The sequence below is a fragment of the Mastigoproctus giganteus genome, chromosome 8 (genome assembly GCF_048544385.1).
Source record: "Mastigoproctus giganteus isolate SK-2022 chromosome 8, ASM4854438v1, whole genome shotgun sequence".
Lineage (NCBI taxonomy): Eukaryota > Metazoa > Arthropoda > Arachnida > Uropygi > Thelyphonidae > Mastigoproctus > Mastigoproctus giganteus.
In genome coordinates, this window is record NC_143582.1 from 14,158,564 (window position 1) to 14,180,135 (window position 21,572).

At 38.5% G+C, this 21,572-nt stretch overlaps 1 protein-coding gene across 6 annotated transcripts in view; it reads left to right on the forward strand.

Annotated features, from left to right (window-relative positions):
* Positions 1-21,572, forward strand: part of LOC150081274 (uncharacterized) — a 207,994-nt gene that overhangs the window by 57,516 nt on the left and 128,906 nt on the right. For 2 of the 6 annotated variants that reach the window (XM_090379586.1, XM_090379584.1), the window contains one exon: positions 6,064-6,142. The exons of the other annotated variants lie outside the window; for them this stretch is intronic. The gene's annotated coding sequence lies outside the window, so the exon portion shown is untranslated. The remainder of the gene's footprint in view (positions 1-6,063; positions 6,143-21,572) is intronic. 6 annotated transcript variants of the gene reach the window in all.

A 21,572-nucleotide genomic window follows, 5' to 3' on the forward strand; every position in this document is an offset into this window, starting at 1 on the left:
TCGCCAGTGGCGATTCTGCAGCTGCAGAGAAATTGTGATGTGTCGTAGAAAATTATTGATGAAGGTGGCTATTCAACACAACAAACTTTTAACGTTGACGAGACTGTTTTGTATTGAAAAAAAATGCTGGATCGAATATACATTGCCGAAGAGGAAAAGACAATGCCAGGTTTCAAGTCTTCAAAAGAAAGGGCCACGCTCTTGCTTGGGACTAATGCAGCGAGAGATTACAGATTAATACCACTGCTTGTGCACCATTCTGGAAACCGTCTTGCATTTAAGGGCATCAATAAAGCCACCCTACCTGTGCATTTCCGATCGAACCAGAGAGCATGGATAACAATATCTCTCTTTGAGGATTGGTTTAAATGCTGCTTCATTCCCAAAGTTGAAAAATATTGTGAAGACAACGACATTCCTTTCAAGAATTTGCTTCTATTAGATAATGCTTGTGGACATCCTATGCATCTAGATGATTTCACTTCGAATGTGAGAGTCATATTTCTACTGCCAAACACAATTTCACTCATCCAACCTATGGATCAGGATGTTATTTTGAATTTAAAAGCATACCATTTACGAACATTTGCTCAGGCATTGTCTGCAGTACACGGTGAGAAAAATTTTACATTGAGACATTTGGAAATCTTACAATATTTACCACACCATCTTAAGCATTAATAAGGCCTGGGCAGAAATTACTAAAAGTTGTTTAAATGGTGCATTGGAAGAAAATATGCCCGCGGCATGTAGAAGGGTTTGAAAAAAGACGAATCATGTGAAGAGATTACAGATAAGATTCTAAAGGTTGCAGAGCTACTTCAGTTGGAGGTTGTTGCCAAAGAAGTGGAGGAGTTAGAGGAAGAGAAGGAATTATCTAAGTTAATAGAGGGGTGAATGATATGCTTGCTTGCTTGCTACAAATAAATCTACGATGAAAAGAAAAAAGCCACCATCGAGTCATCCATTAGTGTGTTCTTTCATAAGGTTGAGTGGCTGATCCCTTCTAAATCTGTACAGCCCTCAACCTTTTTTTTTTTTTTTTTTCTTAGTTGTTGGCACATCAGCTTCTATGGCCATATTGCACCTCCCAAAGTTTTCTGCATTTTACTGTGATCAAAGCCTGAGGCGGGAATCGAATCTGCACCCTCAATCTCTGCAGCAGCATACTTATCAGCTGAAGACATCGAGAGAGAGAGAGCTCTTTTTTTGTAATTTTATAAATTTGAAAATGTTTAATCACAGTTGCGAGTGCTGCACAAACATGGGGGAAATTCTGACTTAAGTAGAGTTCCGCAGAACACAACCGTTATGTTAATCGAGGAGTGGCTGTATTTTACTGTGATAAATAATAGTGAATGCAGTTTTGAAATAGTGTTTCTTGAACTCTCTATATATCCTTTTGTTAATTGGCTTTTTTTTTTTTTAATGAAACTTGCAAATGTGAAAGGTATTAGATCCCCTATTATTTAGTACCGTGTATGGGTTGAAGGTCGAGAAGCCAGCAGATAACTGGTGACATTAAAATTGAATTTCGATAGAATGTAATTTTCAGGAAATACATCTGAATGAAGGTTGTTCCAGAAAATAGAAGTAAAAAAGATCAATGAAGAAGAGGAAAAAGTTAGTATTAGTATTGCAAGAAAGCAAGCTTATATAGTATCAGCCAAAAAAAAAGAAAAGAAAAAAAAAGCCCTTCCTGTTTCACCCATCCATTTCTCTCCAAAAGTTTATCTAGTTCAGCCTTGAATTTATTCAAGGTTTCAACCCCCACAATGACAGATGGAAGTTTGTTCCAGCAAATTTGCCTTTACCCGCTGGCTAAAGGCAAATTTCCTCACGTCTATGAGGAAGGAGAGATCTACATCTGTCCTTCCTCAATTTGAATTTATGCCCTCTCAGGTGATTATTCTGAGCAAGAATCCCATCAGCATTGAGCATGCTCAAACCATTCAAGGCTTTATACACCTCTATCAGATCACCTCGCTGGTGCCTAGACTCCAGACACTGCAACCTGCAAAACTTAAGCCTTTCTTCGTAAGAGCACCCCTTTGTTCCATTCACTAATCTTGTTGCCCTTCTCTGCACTTGTTATAGCAGCTCTACGTCTTTCCTAAAATGAGGCATCCACAAGGTGTGCCCTGATCATTGCCTTATATACAAGGGGACAATCACCTCTTTATCCCTGCTAGCAAAATTTTTATATATGAGGGCTGTTCTGAAAATATGGGGACTGAGATCATTGTCCTGAGTCACTTGGAGGGTTGGTATGGATCTCCTTTTCGAAATAGCATCCTTCACATTCTATACACCTTTTACAGCGGTTCGTTAGCTTCTGAAAAATGTGCTGCAGTCCATTTTCTGAAAGGCCGTTGCAGGATAGTGGATGTGGCAGATTGAACTTCTTCATTTGTCTTAAATTTTTTTCCTCTTGACTCTTTTTTGAGGCTCGAGAAAGCCCAGAAATCGCGTGATGCAAGGTCCAGGCTGTGTGGAGGGTGGTCTAATGGTTGACCACCAATTTTTTGCTAAAGCTTGCATTGCCGGTTGTGCAACATGTGACCTAGCATTATCTTGAAGTAGAAACCATTGTTGATTAAGCAGTTCCGGTCTTTTTTTGCAAATTGTTGCTTTGAGGTGAACTCACAATGTGTTAGCAATAATATTTTCCGTTTACATTTTGTTTCTCAGGAACCCAGTGCTTTTTTTTTTTTTTTATGAAAACCCCAAACATGAAAGGTATCAAAACCTATAGTACTTAGTACCATGCATGGGTTGAAGGAGAAGTATGGGTGGAGGGGGGATGCCGGAAACTTTTCTCTAGAGACTAAACATGGGTTTCGCCACTTCAAGCCTCCAATAAGCAAAGTGGTGGTATTTCACCGGTTGATTGAAAATCATCTACCACCTATAATGTGCTGCAGTATTATTCTGCGGGCATCAAAAAACAAAATCAACATCAATTTTTTTGATGAACCAAAAAAACATCAATTTTTTTTTTTTTTTTGGAGGCAGTGAATCGTGGTGTTTCCACATGTTTGACTGCTGTTTGGACTCTGAATCAAAATGTTTAATCTAGGACTCGTGATTATTTTATTTAAAATCCACTTTTGCCTAACTTTACACAAAATTCAATTGCAATTCTTTGTCTAATAATTAACGAAATATCTTTCTCGTCCCCCATCATAAAACACACTTCACATAAACTGCTATAACAAACACAGAAATTAATACTACATGATATGCTTGCACACACTAACTAAGAAAAGGTGAGGGAATATTCCTACACCACAAACTCGTCACTTGTTTTCATAGAAATGAAGAAATGTTGCCAGTCCACGTATTTTCGGAACAGCCCATGTATCATTGACAAGACCCCATGAGCTACTCTTGCAGCCTGTCTGCATTGCTCAAAAAACCTCATATCTAACTGCACAATTACCCCCACGTCTTTTTCATTCTCCACTACCCTGAGTAGTACTGCAAAGTTGGTATGTTACTCTGAGGTTACTGCTACCCATATGCAGTACTTTGTATTTGTCAATGTTAAACTTCATTTGCCACCTCTCAACCCATCTACCAAACTTTACTAGATCCTGTTGCAGCAGCATACTGTCCTTACTGTTATTAACAACCCTACCAACCTTCATATTGGCTGCAGACTTAGACATCAAGCTTGATATGCCTTCGTCAATGTCATTGATAAATACACAAAACAACAATAGACCTAATGAAGAGCAGTGCCCATTGATTACAACTCTCTTATCTTCTCACACTCAACCATCCCTTTATCCAGTGCAGCAACTTGCTTTATTGCTCCAACTTGTACAGTAGTATTCCATGTGTAACAGTATCAAAAGATTTCTTAAATTCAGGTATATGATATCAATATTATTTTTTGCATCCAGTTCCTTTGTGACCACATAGTATCCAATCAAATTTGTCAGACAAGACTTCCCCTTAACAAACCCATGCTGTATCTGAATTATAACTGCAGTCTTGTCTAGATGATCCTGCAGTGCTTCTTTAACCAGCAACTCCATTATTTTCCCTGGAACAGAAGTTAAACAAACGGGTCTATAATTACTTGTGTCACCCTTCGATCCCCTTTGTGAAACTGCCTCTTTTAATATAACTGGATCCCATCCATCCACCCCAGGTGCCTTTCTTATGTTTAACTTCAACAATTTCTCCTCCACTTTTCTCATTTATTACAAAATCAATTATCTCCCTGTTAGTTTGATAAACATCTGGCCTCCACTTCCCTGGAGAATTCCTCATGTGTGAATGTAAATGCAAATACTCATTCAGTGTGTCATCTACCTGAACACAATCATCAACAATCAAAGTGGACCGATATCAAGTGGACCAATCTGATTCATCCCCTTCCTTCTAGAGTTTACATAAGTAAATAAATCTTTAGTATTTTTCTTTGTGTCCTTTGCCAAGAATTTCTCATAATCTGCCTTTGCGTGCCTAACTTCCTTTGTGACTTCATTGCAAACCATCTTATATCTTCCATAGGCATCTCTGTATCTTATAATTTATTGCGTCTCATGCATTTTCTTCTCTTTGGTTCTGTGATTTTGGAGTTGAATTGTAAATGGATGTTGGCAGTTTGTGGCATGTATTTGGAGTGGTTTGGAAGACAGTGGGGGAATTACAGATGCCAATTCAGAAAAACAGTGCCCATGGAAGCATCTACACAAAAGTCATGCTGGAGAATGAAGAGACTTTGTAAGAGACTGGTCATTAATTAACCCCACTGCGCTCTTGTGAATGGAATCTATAAGGTTGCGAGAAGTATCAGGGGCACCTCCCCAGATGTGGGAACAATATTTCATGGTAGGACAGATTCGAGATTTTCAGAGAGTGAAGAAAAGTAACACGTAGAATTAAAGTGAAAACCCTGTTTTTTAGATACAGAGGAAGCAATATTTTCAATGTGCTTATGCTAAAAAGTATTAGAAATTAAGATAATTCTTAGTAGAAGAACCTGATCTTGTCTAGAAATTGTGTCATCAAAGATGAGCAAGGAGCAGTAGACTGTTTGCAAAAAATAAGATAGGGCTGAGTTTTAGCAGGGTTATAGTCAACTAAGTTTTCTTTGCATCATTACCTGGCAATCATTATTTAAAGAATTGTTGGTAGATATTTGAAAAGTGGACCCTCTTTGTGCCTGACAATATTTTTCAAAATTAAAGTGGAATTAGTCTGCTTTCATCAGCATAACTAGCAATAGAATTTCCAGTTGGTGGAAGAAGGTTGATAATATACAACAGGAAAATAGTGGAGGAGAACAGTTGACAATCCAAAAATGGGAACTTGTTTCGAAGACCTTAATGTCATACATGATCAAAAGCCTTAAAAAAAAATGTGATTGGAACTGACTGAATCCATATTGCCGATCCTTGATTAGATGAAAGGTTTAGAAATAGTTTGAGTTGGTGGTTGATTGGTTTCTCCACTACTTTGGAAAGAGTAGAGGTAAGTGTAATATGGTGATAATTGAGTGGGAAAGATTTGTCACCATCAGTTAAGGATTTAGAACAGCATTTCTCAGATTCTGATAAATGCTGTTCTAAATTTAATACATTATCATAATGTAGAAGTGTGTATATTATTTATATTTTGGAATGTGTATGCAAATTATTCAAATTCATTTGCAATGGATGGAGTTTTTCAGAAGCATGATCTGATGATGAGTATTGGCAAGACGCCTGAAATATCACCTTAATGTATTCAAACTCCATTATACTGTTTATAGTGGGGCTTAAATAATTTTAAATACAGGCTATTTCACTTATAAATTTATTATTTGTGTTTATGTATGAATAATTAAAATAAGTTAAGGATATGTGATTAGAAAAGCAATTGCTTTGTATGTTACTGCCAGAGGATGTTATTAATAAACAAAATTGTAAAAACTCCCACTAGCAAATGCATTTGCTAGTGGGAGTTTTCTAAACATAGTATATTCTTTATACAGACCAGAAAACCGTTAGTGAATTTTGAGATGTGATAAGTCCCAGAATAATTAAATTAATTTATTTATGGTTTCAGGTAACAACAGTGATTTATATTAATAGCTATTACAATTGAAACTACATCTCTTGCAAGTATCAATGATTTGACATCCCTAGTAAGTTTGCATTGTTTTTACTGTACATAATTAAACAATTAACTGGAATGCTTTGTGTATTTTGTGTACCCAAAAAAAAAAAAAAAAAGTAAAATTTGTACATTTAAATATTTGCTGGAATTACAGCAGTGTGAATTTTGGTGTTCCTCCAGTGGATTCAGAGGAAGTCCCTATGGACTAGATATGTGTGATTGTATCCCCAATTCATAAAGAGGAATCAAAAGGTTGTTATTATTATTATTATGAGAGAGAGAGAGAGAGAGATCAGAATCCTGGGTGTGCCAAGTTTAAAATCTGTTGTTGTTGTTTTCATATTTATTGATGATCAGGCTTAATGTCAAAGTTTGTGGATGATACAAAGCTGACAGGGTGGTTAACGACAGTAATGACTGTATGCTACTGCAACAACATTTAGAAAAATTAGCTCGATGGGTTGAGAAATAGCAATTGAAGTTTAGCATTGATAAATTCAAGGTAAATTGCATGTAGATAGCAGTAATCTCAGAATAACTTATCAAGTGTATGGAATTACACTCAGGTTAGTAGAAAATGGAAAAGACCTGGGGTAATTGTGCAGTCAGATATGAAATTCTCTGAGCAATGCAGATGTGCTGTAAGGACAGCTCATGGGATTTTTTTCAGTGATATACAGAAACTTTGCTAGTAGGGACAAGGAGGTGTAATCCATTTGTACAAGGCCTTGGTTATGTTGCATCTAGAGTATTGTATACAGGTCTGCAGGTCTCACTTTTGGAAGGATGTAGATCTGGTGGAACGAATGTAGAGAAGGGAAACCAGATTGGTGAAGGGAATAAAAAGGTGCATTTATCTAGAAGGTTCCATTGCTGCAAATTTCAGCATCTGGAGACTAGGAACCTGCAGGGTGATCTGATTGAGGTCTTTAAGGCCTTGAATGGATTGAACTAAATGAATGTGAATGGCATTCTTCCTTTTGCTGAGACCACACACACATGAGGGGCACATAAATTTAAGTTGAGGAAGGGTGGTTGCAGTATAGATATGCAGAAGTTGACCTTCATCTAGCAAGTTGAATGTTGGTATAGGCTTCTATTTGTTGTGGAAGTGGATGGTTTGAATAAATTCAAGGAAGAACTAGACAAATTCTTGGAGAGTAAGGATGGGTGAAATGTATATGTTCTTTTTTGGCCGTGCATTATAAGCTTGTTTCCTTGCATCATTGGCCACTACTCCTACTATAATATTCATTGTTTATCTCAGTCATTATTTTTTTAACTGGAAAAAACCATTTAAAAAACTTTGTCACCATGTATATCAGAAAAACAACAGTTGGTAACGAAAGAAAACAAACTTTCTACTGTTTTTCTTTTTGTGCCTCCTTACTTCTTTGATTTGGCTGTACAGTTGGTAGGGAATCTTTATTATTATCTATCTATACATTAAAAAAAAGTTTCCCCCCTAGTGATATTTATTTGAGCCAATGGAAGAAGAGGGCAGGCAATTACGTCACTTATTCGAGCCAGTGGGAGAAGAGGGTGGGGCAATTACATCACTACAAATGCACAGGTAAATAATTGCATAGGTCATTTCCCAATTAGATTTTGATCAGTGTGTTATAATGTTAGTGTTATTATGCAAATAATAACAAAACTATACAAATATTTACAAAATACTAAACTATTTACAATCATACCTCTACTATAGTGGGATGATTGGACCCTTCATCAGCTGATATTAATATACAAAAAATATTAAATGGAAGGAACACAAATGGATTACTGGGCAGAATTAGACACTTGCTGTTGACAATGTAGAAGCGCATACGTTTGCCAACGTTCACCGCATTGCAAGACAACTGCCTCCATAACGTTCACCAACCTTGTGCATGTGCTTCACTGTCTAATACATGACCACAGCCATCATCATTTGACGTTCCATTGTAGTGTTTTTTGTATATTAATGTCAGCTGATGAAAGAACCCATCGTCACAATATAGTTTGTATATTTGTAAATACAGTAGTTTAGTATTTTGTAAATATTTTAGTTAAAAATTTTAATCCTGCTCTTTCGGATGCAACAGTATTCCTCATTCATTATGGAACCCAAAGCAAAGGGCCTTTTCCTAAGTGACCTATGTGTAAACACAGGTAAATAATTACATAGGCCATTTCCTGATTAAATATTGATCAGTGCATTTCAACAGGTGTGTCTTTTACATAGAAAAATTTGACTTACTCCGTCTACCTCTACATTTTACGTAGAAAAGCATGGGTGGGAATTGGCAAGCAGGGGGCAAAGCCCCCTAGTTATTATTATTAATTTTTATTTTGATAATAAACTGTTGTTTCTTGTGATGGGCTTTGATCTTATTGTATAGTATAATGTTAAAATAAATTTAAAATTGAAGTAAAGTCGATCTCTGTATTAAATCTGTTGATACTTAGGCATTTACTATCAAAGTTTGTGGCCTGCCCATTTGTTCTCGATGAGATTGTAGTGACTCTGCCATTGTTACTTTTGTTCTGGGTTTGAATCCCATCAGAGACTGGAAGAATACTTTATAAAGGGTTCTTTGATAGGGCTGTTGATAATAGCTTTGATAATAGATAATTGGGTTTAGTCCCCAACTCACTCCATCTGTGAATTATTCAGTTTTTCATCTCTTTGTGACTTGTAGAATTGCAACACTTACCCTTATATTGATGTGCTACAGACTGTAGCACAACAATATTTATCTGTTACAACCTGGTGGTTCTGTTGCATTCGTAGATAAAGAGAAATCTAATTTATTAGAATCCTACTTTTCATCTAGCTCCAGTACCAATAACCTTGTGTAAATTACACACCATAACTAACAGAAGGATGTTGTAAGAATTCTGAAAAACTTTGTTGATAAAACGTGTGTTCGTGATGGCACTTCTCCACTTATTCTCGATCGTTCTACCCTTCTTCGCCTTTACCGAGCACTTGTCCGTTCCAAACTCGACTATGGGTCTCAGGTTTATGGTTCTGCTAGAGATAGTGCACTTCGGTGGTTAGATCCAATCCACCATCAAGCCATCCGGACAGCCACTGGAGCATTTCGCAAATCTCCTGTCCAAAGCCTTTATGTTGAAGCAAATGAACCATCTCTGTCTCTTCGACGTAAGCAGTTGTCCTTACAGTACGCCTTCAAATTAAAATCCCTGCACGATCATCCCACGTGGCCATCCGTTTTTGAGCCGCGCTGGGAAAACCTCTACAACACCCGTCGGACTGCCAACAAACCTTTTGGTATTCGCATTCAGGGGCTGCTGAATGAGCTCAACTTGTTGGTAGACAACGTTGCCCAGTCACCAAGGCAATTCTTTCCACCCTGGCATGCTTATTTTCCAACCTGCGACTTCTCCCTTAAGATCTGGGAGAAGGCTACGACACCGCCATCTGTCTACCAGCAACTCTTTGCATCACATAGACAGCAGTATTCTGACTTTCTGCCAATCTATACAGATGGCTCAAAGTTAGAATGTCATGTGGGATCTGGTGTTGTGCTCCCTCACAAAACATTATCCTATAAGATCCCACAAGAAACTAGCATCTATACTGCTGAGTTGCATGCAATACAGTCAGCCCTAGATCACATTAAAAATCGCGACTACCAGAGGTATATGATTTATTGTGATTCATCAAGCGCGTTACAGGCTCTGGTATCGGTGAGTTTTAACCCTTATCCGATCCTGTCCAGAATCCGGCAGATTCTTTTTTCTCTCATAGAATTGGATTATGATATTCGCTTTTGCTGGATCCCAAGCCACATTGGGATCCGGGGAAATGAATCGGCTGATGCCGCTGCTAAATCAGCCATTTCCCTGGATAATCATTGTCTGTCAGTCCCCTATACAGACTACAGGCAAATAATACGTTCTAAATTACTCTCCCAATGGCAAGATTCTTGGCACGGACAGGCCACAAATAAATTACATCGTATTAAGCCTGTAATTGCGCAATGGCAGTCCAGTCTACGCAGGGACCGAAGAGAGGAAGTTGTTCTTTCCCGGCTCCGCATAGGTCATAGTCATCTAGCGCATTCCTACTTGCTGAGGGCGGATGACCCACCTATGTGCGAGATATGTAACGTAATTTTAACCGTCAATCACATTTTTGTAGAATGTCCTGTTATTATTGAAGCACGACGCTTGTATTTTACTGATTTTAATAATTTGACTGAGCCATTTACACTCAGTCAGATAATATGTGACAGAGACAATATGTCTGACGTTTTTAACTTTTTACAATTTATTAATGTTTATACAAAGATCTAAGTTTTGTGCTTTTACTTTTATACCTCTTTAAACATAATAATTAATTGTTTGACGTGGTAGCCTTTGCTACCAAAATGTTTAATAAGATTTTAAATTTGTCTTGGCGCATTATGGCCTTAGCTGCCAATGCGCCATTAAAAACCAAACCAAACCACTTATTCTCTCAAATTCAGTATTGCCTTATTACATTTCTGTTTCCACTGGTGTTTTTCCTTCTACATCATCATTGCTTATATTCCCACCAGTTCCTGAAAAGGGTGAAAATCCCTCACTTCTAATTGGTGATATGTTGGCTTTTGTTATGCATGTTTGGAGACAAATTCACTAAAAAGGTTTGAAGCTCAGGCAGTTGCCCTACACATTGCGCTGACCTCTACTCTTTTCCAAGTAATGGAGAAATCGGTCAACTGATAACCTAAACTATCTCAAAACCTTCCATCCGATCAAAGATTGCCAATATGGATTCAGTCAGCATCAATCAGTTGGTGATATGTTGGCTTTTGTTATGCATGTTTGGACAAATTCATTAAAAAGGTTTGAAGCTCAGGCAGTTGCCCTACACGTTTCTAAGGCTTTTGATCATGTTTGTGGAGTAAAGTGGAGGAGAAATTGAAGATAAACACAAGAAAGGCACCTGGGGTGGTTCGGATCTATCCAGTTATATTAAAGGAGGCAGCAAAGGAAGTAAGCAAACCCCTTAGCCATAATTACGAGAGCTTCCTTGGACTCAGGGGAGGTATTCATGGACTGGAGATGTGCAAATGTGACCCCAATTCACAAAGGAGGACCAAAGGCTGACACAAGTAATTATAGACCTGTGAGTTTAACTTCTGTTCCAGGAAAATTAATAGAGTCACTGGTTAAAGAAGCACTGTAGGATCATCTAGACAAGACTTCAGTTATAGCTCGGACACAGCATGGTTTTGTTAAGGGTAAGTCTTGCCTAACCAATTTGATTGGATACTATGATGCAGTCACAAAAGAACTGGATGCAGGGAATAACTTTGATATTATATATTTAGATCTTAGAAAGGCTTTTGATTCTGTTGCAAATGGAAGACTGCTGCACAAATTGGAGCAGTGTGGCCTTGGAGGCAAATTGCTGCTATGGATAAAGGGATAGTTGATGGGGGGGGGGAAGACAGAGAGAGTGGTAATCAATGGACACTGCTCATCGTGGACTAATGTTATTAGTGGAGTCCCTCGGGGTTCAGTATTGGGTCCATTATTGTTTTCTGTATTTATAAATAATATTGATGATGGTATATCAAGCTTAATGTCCATGTCCAAGTTTGCAGACGATACAAAAGTTGGCAGGGTTGTTAAGGACACTACTAACGCTATGCTGCTGCAACAGGATCTGGAATGGTTGAGCAGATGGGCTGAGAGGTGGTAAACGAAGTTTAACATTGACAAATGTAAAGTACTACATATAGGAAACAGCAACCCCAGAGTAATGTATCAACTCTGTGGTTCTACACTGACAGTGGTAGAGAATGAAAAGGACCTGGGGGACTAATTGTACAGGAAGATATGAAGTTCTCTGAGTAGTGCACATGGGCTGCAAGAGTAGCTCATGGTGTCTTGTCAATGATATACAGCAATTTTTCTAGCAGGGATAAGGAGGTGATTATTCTCTTGTTTAAGGCAATGGTCAGGTCACACCTTGAGTACTGTATACAGGTCTGGAGGCCTCATTTCAAGAAGGATGTAGAGCTGCTGGAACGAGTACAGAAAAGGGCAACAAGATTTGTGAATGGAACAAATGGTTGCTCTTACGAAGAAAGGCTTAAGTTTTGCAAATTAGTGTATCTGGAGACTCGGCATTCTTCCTTTGGGATTCTTCCTCTTGCTCAGAATAATCACCTGAGAGGGTATAAATTCAGATTAAGGACAGATGTAGGATAGATGTGCGAAAATTTGCTTTTAGCTAGTGGGTAGTTGGTTGGTGTAACAAACTTCCATCCCTTGTTGTTGAAGTTGATAGCCTAAATAAATTCAAGTCTCAGCTGGACAGATATTTCGAACGAATGAGGGGTGAAATGGAAGTGTTTTTTTTTTTTTTTTTTTTTGCTGATGCTGCAAATGCTTTTTTCTTGCATTAGCACTTATGCTAATGCTAACAGAAGTTAAACTAACAGATCTATTATTACTTGTGTCACCCTTTGATCCTCCTTTGTGAATTGGAGTAACATTTGCACATCTCCAGTCCATGAATACCTCCCCCGAGTCCAAAGAAGCTCTCAAAATTATGGCTAAGATTTGCTTACTTCTTTTGCTGCTTCCTTTAATATAACTGGATAGATCCCATACACCCCGGGTGCCTTTTTTATGTTTATCTTCAACAATTTCTTCCCCACTTTCCTCTCAGTTATTACAAAATCATCTAGCTCACTGCCAGAGTTTACTTCAACTCTGGCATTCCCCTTCCTGAATAACTCATGTAGATGCAAAATACTCGTTTAGTTTGTTAGCCACCTGAACAGGATCCTCAACTGTTGAACCATCAATATCCAGTGGACCAATCTGATTCATCCTTTTCCTTCTAGAGTTTACATAGTTAAAGGACTCTTTTCTGTTTTTCTTTGCATCCTTTCCCAAGGATTTCTCGTAATCTGCCTTTGCCTGCCTAATCTCCTTTGTGACTTGGTTACAGACCAGCTTATATTTATCATAGGCTTCCATGTCACCCATTAATTTTTTTATGTATCCCATGCATTTTTCTTCTCTGCCATATGTCTCATTAGTTCATCTGACATCCATTTAGGCCAAAACCTTGAACAATATTTCTTAGTTGGAATGTAAAGCCTAGTAGCTTCCAAGATAAGTTCTTTGAATGATTCCCATTTTGAATTTGCTGTTGGTAACATCATCAGTTGGTTCCACTGTATAGAATTTAAATACTGTCTCAGACCATCGTAAGCGCCTTTACGAAAGCAAAAACCCTTCTCTTTACTCCTGATGGTAGTTACCTCTTTGAGTAAATCCCACTTCAGCACACTGTGATCACTGCCACCTAGTGGTTCCTTTATCTGCATATTCTTAATGCATGAAGAATTACTACTGATAATCAGATCAAGAGTATTACTCCCTCTAATTGCTCCCCGAACATGCTGATGTAGAAAACAATCATCCAATAAATCCACAAAATCCTTGCTAGTGTGCGAGTAACCAATCCACAAATTCCAGTCTATCTGGGAAATTAAAATCCCCCCATTATAAGACTCTGGTTTACTGGCCCACTCTATTTCTCTGTATAATTGTTCATTGTACTCATCAGAGTCATTAGGCCTATAACAAACTGCTAACCTCATTTTTGCTTTCCCAGTGCTTATGCGTTTTTTAACTAACAACGTAACGCCCTCCTCCATTCCTATCCTGTCTATCCTTCCTGTACACATTGTACTCCCCAAATTCCAGTTTTGCATTCCTTATATCTGATTGACACCACGTATCTGATATCCCAACAATCTGCCTTTGATGTTTTGAGCAATACCTCAAATTCATCAAATTTATTTACCAAACTCCTAGCATTTGTGTATATGCAAGTATACATGGTCCTGTTCCTATTCTTAGCTACCTTAACACAACCCATATGTTTACTTGTACCGCAATGACTCCCAGCAGTCTCTGAAATATCCTGCATCTTGTTTTCCAGGCTGCTGCTCATTCCAAAAGAAGCAGTGCAAGAATCACTTTCACCTCTGCCAGTGGCTACTGTTAATCTATTAGTCCTATTAGGGGGGGGGGGAATCAAATTATTCATAAAAACTCGTATTTTTTGATTTAATGCTGTCTTTTACATTGTTTATTTATGTATCACTGGATTGAATTTCAAATTCTGGATTCGAATTCCAGAGAATTTCAGCTTTTGTAAGCCAAAATCAGATGACTAGCTGACAGGTGCTATCTTCTTATGATTTTAAAATATATTTTCTTGTTGTCATCCATTATAAACTGTCTCCAGTTATTTGGAAACAGGGATAAGAGATAGCAGCACTTACTAGATTTGAAAGAAATACCTGGAAATGTTATTTCAAATGACCTTGAAAAGGTATACCAGGTGGTAAATAAAATGTTTCCCTATTCAGGAGAGCCTAGTGTCAAACCGGTTAGAGTTAGCACTGTGAAAATCGGTAGGTATGTCATTTATGGTATGGGGAATCGGTTTGTAGAAGAAAAAAAGACGACTTCTACATATGTAAAAGTTGTCATTTACTTCAATACATGCTGCTTACGCAAATGACATCGTGTTGGATGAAAGGAGAAATGCCAACACCACCGTCAATAACCATTATGACTCTTACAAAAGAGGAGTGTGCTCTTTTAGTAAAACTGTTCTACCAGAATAATAGTAAATCTAATGCAGTATTCTCCTCAGTACTACATGAATATCGGAAACGTAAAGGTTGGTGTAAAGGACCTTTGATGTCAGTGGGGCTTACTTTGAAGTGGCGGTTGCAATGGCTTCCAGGTCAAAATTCAAAACATTACCAGTCAGTAGTGCCAGAGGTGTGTCAAGAGACTTGAACCTTCCTTGGTTTACTGTACGTAAAGTGCTGCAAATAATTTTATGCTGGTTCCTGTACAAGATTCACATAGTGCAAGATCTAAAGTTTTGTGATCAGCAACAACGAACAGTATTCTCCTCAGGACCTCTTGAATGGACCCACCGCCCGGCTAAAATTTAAGCGATTCTCGCGGTACCATATGGTACTGCTCACTGATCTCGATCAGTATTGATTCGAACATACTATGTGATCAAGGTCAATGTGGCAGGAGCATATAATGTTAAATTACGCAATTAGTTTTTGCTCTGGATCACTTAAGTCACATTTATAAATAACAGAAAATTTTATAATATTGTGAAGTATTACACTTCCCAGCTCGGCTACTTCATAATGCCACCCAGCTGGCAAATTTTTCTGGGGAGAACACTGACGAATAGACTGCTCTATGATTTCTGTCTCGTATGGAACTTGACGTTACATGGGCTTGAATGATCTTGTGGTCTGATGAGGCACATTTCACTCTTTGTGGGGAATGTCTTGTCCATCTGCTGTGCATGAAAGACCACTACAAAGTCCATACATTATAGTATGGTGTGAATTCACAGCAGAGTTCATAATCAGACCATTTTTCTTTGAAGAGTATATATGTCATGGCCCTGTAAGATGTATGGTAACTAGTGCACAGTACTGCACTCTTCTAAGAGATCACATTATTCCTGCAATGCAAGCAAGACAATGCTTGGAGACTGTATTGTTTATGCAAGATGGTGCACCTCCCCATGTTGGTCGACAAGTGAAGGAACTGCTCTGTTCAACATTCGGAAATGATTGCATAATTTCTGGAGACTTTCTGCAGTTCTGGCCAGCACGATCAGCAGATCTCAACCGGGCGCATAGATTCTGGGACCACAAGTGGCTGGAGAGTTTGTGGATTGGGTCATCTGGTAACGATAGTATGAATAGAGATAGGGGAGTTCGGCTCCACCCCCCCCCCTTTTGGAGGCTGTGGTCCTTGCCAGAGATAAACGTTTTAATTTGCCCCACTCCCAGACCATTTCCGGTTCCAGCACATGTGAAGGGAGTGTTGAACATGCACCTGGTCAGACACGTGTGGCGTGAGCCTGATATTTAAGGTTGTGTTGCTTGAACTTCATTATTGTTGAGAAAAGAGGCAGATGCCCCCAAAAGCTTCAATGGTGTTTTATCGCTTTTAAATTTAAAATTTTTAATGTATTTTAAATTCATCAATTCATTTTTATTTGTTTTAAAGTAAATCAGTTTTTGGTAAATTATTATTTTACAGTTTTATTGTATCGTTTTTATTGTATTATTTCAGTATACTATTCAGTATTATTTTATCATTTTAAATCAGTTTATTCACATAAATAACCCCAACCTCTAAGGTTGGGGTTATTTATGTATAACCCCAACCTTAGAGGCCTTTTTGCAGATATAGCAGATTTCAATCTCTGTGATTTCTGGCTATGGGGACACTTGACCTATGGTAGCATACAGACGCTTGTCGATTTGAAAGCAAGCATTAAACAGCATGTAGCCAACATTCCCAATGAGATGCTTTGTGAAACTGTGTCGCATGCAGTCCTCCATTTTCAGGATGTCATCTCAAGTGAAGGAAAGCACATAGAACAATATCTGTAGATTTCTAAGTTCTGATATTAAAATCTAATCTTAAGTTAAGTATTTCATCTCATGTTTACAGTGCCAATTTCTCCCCTGGTGGAAGAAATTCAAACAAAATTTTTTCCCTTCTACAAATCGCTTCCTATACCTTAAATGACATACCCACTGACTTTTGCAGTGCTATCTCTAACCGTTTTGACACTAGGGTCTCCTGAATAGGGAATCTTATTTTATAACCACCTGGTATATACAGGGTTGTTAAAATTAAAGAATCTCTATGTAGATGGCTCTGAAGTGAGTTCTAAGGCTTGCACTGAAGAGAAATTTGGACAACAGGTACAATAAAGAATGCACTCGCCATTTATTGGAAAAAAAAATTACAGGAACATCTCGCATAGCTAGCACGGTTAATTTGTGCCTAAAAAAAATACTGCACTATGCAAAACCGCGCTGATCAAGGTATTATTAGTATGTATTTTAATTAATGCATTCTGACAATTTGATTATATATGTCGAGTTGCAAAAATATATAAGTGTTTGTTTACTATAAATTAATGCACACTAAATTCTTGTAAAAAAAGAAACTAAAATGATAAAAATGAAAAATACTAGTAAATACAGTACAAATGATTTTTATTGCAGTATGTACATACCAAAAGAATGTAAGTGAAGTATGTACTGTATTTTTATTTTAAAAAATAACTGATCGGCTTAGTTTGCACAGTTTTTTTCTTCTTTTTATCTGCATACATCTCTTTATAACATCGAATGTCATTTTGCAACGCCTGCCTTACTTTCATACCTCGTTCGATGTTTGGATCTAGAAGAACACTTGGCGCCATTACATTTCTTCTTTCCACTCATATTTGCGTATAAAGGTTTTTAAAAAAATAATCTTTAATGAAAATACACAGCGAAAAATATTTGTACAGCTCACCGCTCGGAATATAGAGTGTTTACTAATGTATCAAAGCTAGCAGAGTCCATATATAATGGGAGCTGTGACAACAGCTTGTTATTTGGTTTTTTAGGAGCATTAGCAGTTAAGGCCATATTGCTCTGGGATATGCGGTGGTCATTCCCTGACCTTTCTGCATCCTCCGTATTTGGTGGTAACGGGCTCGAACCCCGGTCTAATCAAGAAGCATGTGCTACGCACTGTTGCTCCTTCCCACCTGGCTACAGAGGTGCCTGTGTGACAACTGCAGCGCGGCCTTGAATCCATAAAGCATTGGCCTACGTGTTGGCATTATAATACATACATAAATATCAAATGTATTGGTGCATAACGCAGTTAATTTTTTTTTTTTTTTTTTTTTCAATTTGTAACCCGCGATGTTCGAAACCGTGCTATGCGAGGTATTCCTGTAGTTACAAAATTTGTCACTATGTGGTGGTGTGGCAATACAAATCACTTGAGCAGTGCTACAATTGTCCATTGTGTCCTACATTTTGGGGTGACTCCGTAGCCAGGTGGGTAGGAGTGGCAGTGTGTAGCACACGCTTCTTGATTAGACTGGGGTTCGAGCCAGTGACCACCAAATACAGAGGATGTAGAAAGATCAGGAAATTACCACCTCATATCCCCAGAGCAATATGGCCTTAGTTGCTAATGCTCCTAAAAACCAAATAACAAACAGCCCGGACCCCTTTAGGGGCCCAGTGTCTTTGACTGTCTCCTGTTTTTGCAATTTTCGTTAATTCGGTAGGGGCTCGAACATGTTCTTTGCCTCCGGGCCCGAAAAAGGGTAGCTATGCTAGTGGTACCGGCACCTATTTTACAAAAAAAAGCACTGGTTGTGTGTGTGTGTGTGTGTATATATGTGTGTGTATATATATATATATATATAAATCAGTGTAGATACACCCTAGATAACTTTTAAGAAACTACAATGGTAGTGTGGGGGGCCACATTTGCTCTGTATCTCATATTGTGCTCTTCCTTCGCAACGAGTTGCCTTGGGCGCCTCCGTAGCCAGGTGGGAAGGAGCAGCAGTGCGTAGCACACGCTTCTTGATTAGACCGGGGTTCGAGCCCGTCACCACCAAATACGGAGGATGCGGAAAGGTCAGGGAATGACCACCGCACCGGAGCAATATGGCCTTAGTTGCTAATGCTCCTAAAAACCAAACAAACAACAAAGAGTTGCCTTGGTATTGCATTGCCTCAAATAAGTAACGCTTCACTAATAGAGAAGACTGTTACTTATTATCAGAGAGTACCACCACCCAGACGGCAGTTTTTCAAAGCTATTTGTATGTGTGTGGGATAACTCTACTATCCTCTTGTCCCTATTAGACTTAGAAATCCAAAAAGTAGAGGGAAAGTTATAGTAGGAGTGGAAGAAGAAAAGAAACAGTGTGGAAGAATGAAAGGGACAGTAACTCCTTCAACTGACACCTCTCAAAAACTCAAATTCCTCGAATAGGCAATGCTTCCCCAGTAGAGAAGACTGTTGTTACCTATTCTCGGAAACTCCGTGAATATCAGGCTTCCCCCCCCCTTGACGGCACTGTTTCAAAGCTATTGGTCTATCATCGGTGGGTGGGCAGGTACACTGGTATTGCAGACATGACAACCCAGTTGTGAAGATAATCACACAATATGAGAGACGCCCGGTGCCTCCGTAGCCAGGTGGGCAGGAGCAGCAGTGCGTAGCACACGCTTCTTGATTTGACTGGGGTTCGAGCCCGTGCCCACCAAATACGGAGGATGCTGAAAGGTCAGAGAATGACCACCACATATCCCCAGAGCAATATGGCCTTAGTTGCTAATGCTCCTAAAAACCAAATAACAAACAACAGCATGAGAGATACCAAAAGGTTTATGTGATAATATTTAAAAATAACTAAATGCAACAAGGCGTAATATGTTAAGAGTAAGAGTTTAACATCTGTATAATATCGGTGTAGATACACCATACATAACTCTTAAGAAACTACGATGGCAGTGTTGGGGGGGGGGGCATCATTTGCTCTGTATCTCATATTGTGCTCTTCCTTCACAATGAGTTGCCACGTTATTGTATTACATCGAATAAGTAATGTTTCACTAATAGACTATTGTTACTTATTCTCAGTGAGTACGGTGCCTCCGTAGCCAGGTGGGAAGGAGCAGCAGTGCGTAGCACACACTTCTTGATTAGACCGGGGTTCGAGCCCGTCACCACCAAATACGGAGGATGCGGAAAGGTCAGGGAATGACCACCGCATATCTCGGAGCAATATGGCCTTAGTTGCCAATGCTCCTAAAAACCAAACAACAAACTCTCAGTGAGTACGACCACCCAGATGGCACCGTTTCAGAGCTATTGGCCTATCATCGGTGGGTGGGCAGGTACCCTGGTATTTCAGACATGGCAACCCAGTTGTGAAGATAATCACATCTCTCATATTGTGTGATTATCATCAAATGTATTTACTCCACTCCTTGTATTGGTGTACATGCATGTATGCCTGCACCTTTTCTTACTCATAGTTACGCTAATGCAACCCATGTATTTGCTTGTTCCATGTGGAACAAGCAGAGCTTCAAATCCCCAAAATTTTGCTTTCCAGGTTGCTGCATGTTCCAATACATGCAGTGCAAGAATCATTTTCACCTTTGCCTACAACTGTTATTTATCTGTTAGTCTGTGTATAAACCTAGGCTCAGTTTTCTAACCCACCTAACATTGCCTGGACAGCATCAGCAAATATTTTTGCATCCCTTCTATTTAAGTGTATCTCATCTCTGTAGAAAGTCTCCCAACAAGCATAGTCCACGCTAAGAAAAATTCTACCCCAGAGTCTTGCACAGTCTCTCTAGCCCCGAATTCATGGACAAGGCTCTCATTATTTACTCCATCCTGTTGTGTCTGTGCAGAATTGCAGACACTTTCAATTTAATCCTAACTCTCAACTTTTTCTCAGCATTGCCCTGTACCCTGTTAAGTTCTCAGATCTCCTACTCTTAATATCATTCGTGCCAATGTGTACAACAATTTCACCTTTCACGCCCTTAAAAGATATCTGCTCTACATCATCAACTTTTGTTCTTGGAAGACATACTCTGGTCCTTTTCCACCTATCCTTTTTGCTCCTGTGGCACCAGTACATTCTTCCCAGGGAATTGCTGTGTTGCCTGAAGCACGTGTGTAAGTTCTGGCATTGAGTTGGACCTCTGAGAGCTTGATGAGTGTCCCAATTTAATTCCATCGAGGGCATCCACCCACTTCAATCTCTCATAAATACCCATCAGAATGCTAAGGTTATACTAATTTCCTTGCATTGTTGCACCGAACTTAAAAAAAGGCTGTCTCCTTTCCTGTTCTATATAGTCCACAAACATCACACTAGTAGCATATTTTGTTAGGCCATGATTCCGAGGTGACTCACCCCAACCCCATTCAGTTCTCCCCCAAGCCATAGCACTCCTGCTACTTTGAACCTTTATTTTGCTGTTCTAGTCTGAGGAATGATTTCTGTTTAAAATTCAGTTTAATTTGAGAATAAGACACTAAACTAATAGATACCTAAATGTAATAATAACACTACTCTAAACATAGATTGCAGTAATAATATATATTATGCTAGAAAGTTATACATTATTATATATAAGTTTTGTGATAAGATCAATGGGAAGAAGAAGAAAAGCAAAGGAAAGTAGAAAAGTAATAGTGAGCATAATTAGTTTAGAGATAGCAAGAAGAAAAAAAATTATATAATATAAAATGAAATAATACTAATCAGAAAGGTATTTCCACATAATGTGCAATCTTGGTGTCACTTTTCTAGAACCAATCATCAAGGTTGCAAGTAAAGGTAATATTGTTAAACCCTAGTCTGTTTTGAATATGAAGTACATGCCATTAAGGTTTAAGTTAAAACTATAAGATGTAAATAATTTGAGATTAATTAAGCAATTAAGAAAATTAAAGCAAACTGGAAATTAATGTCAAAATGAAAGTGAAAGGATGTGTTTTAGACATACAATTTATAATTGTTTCTACAGAGAATG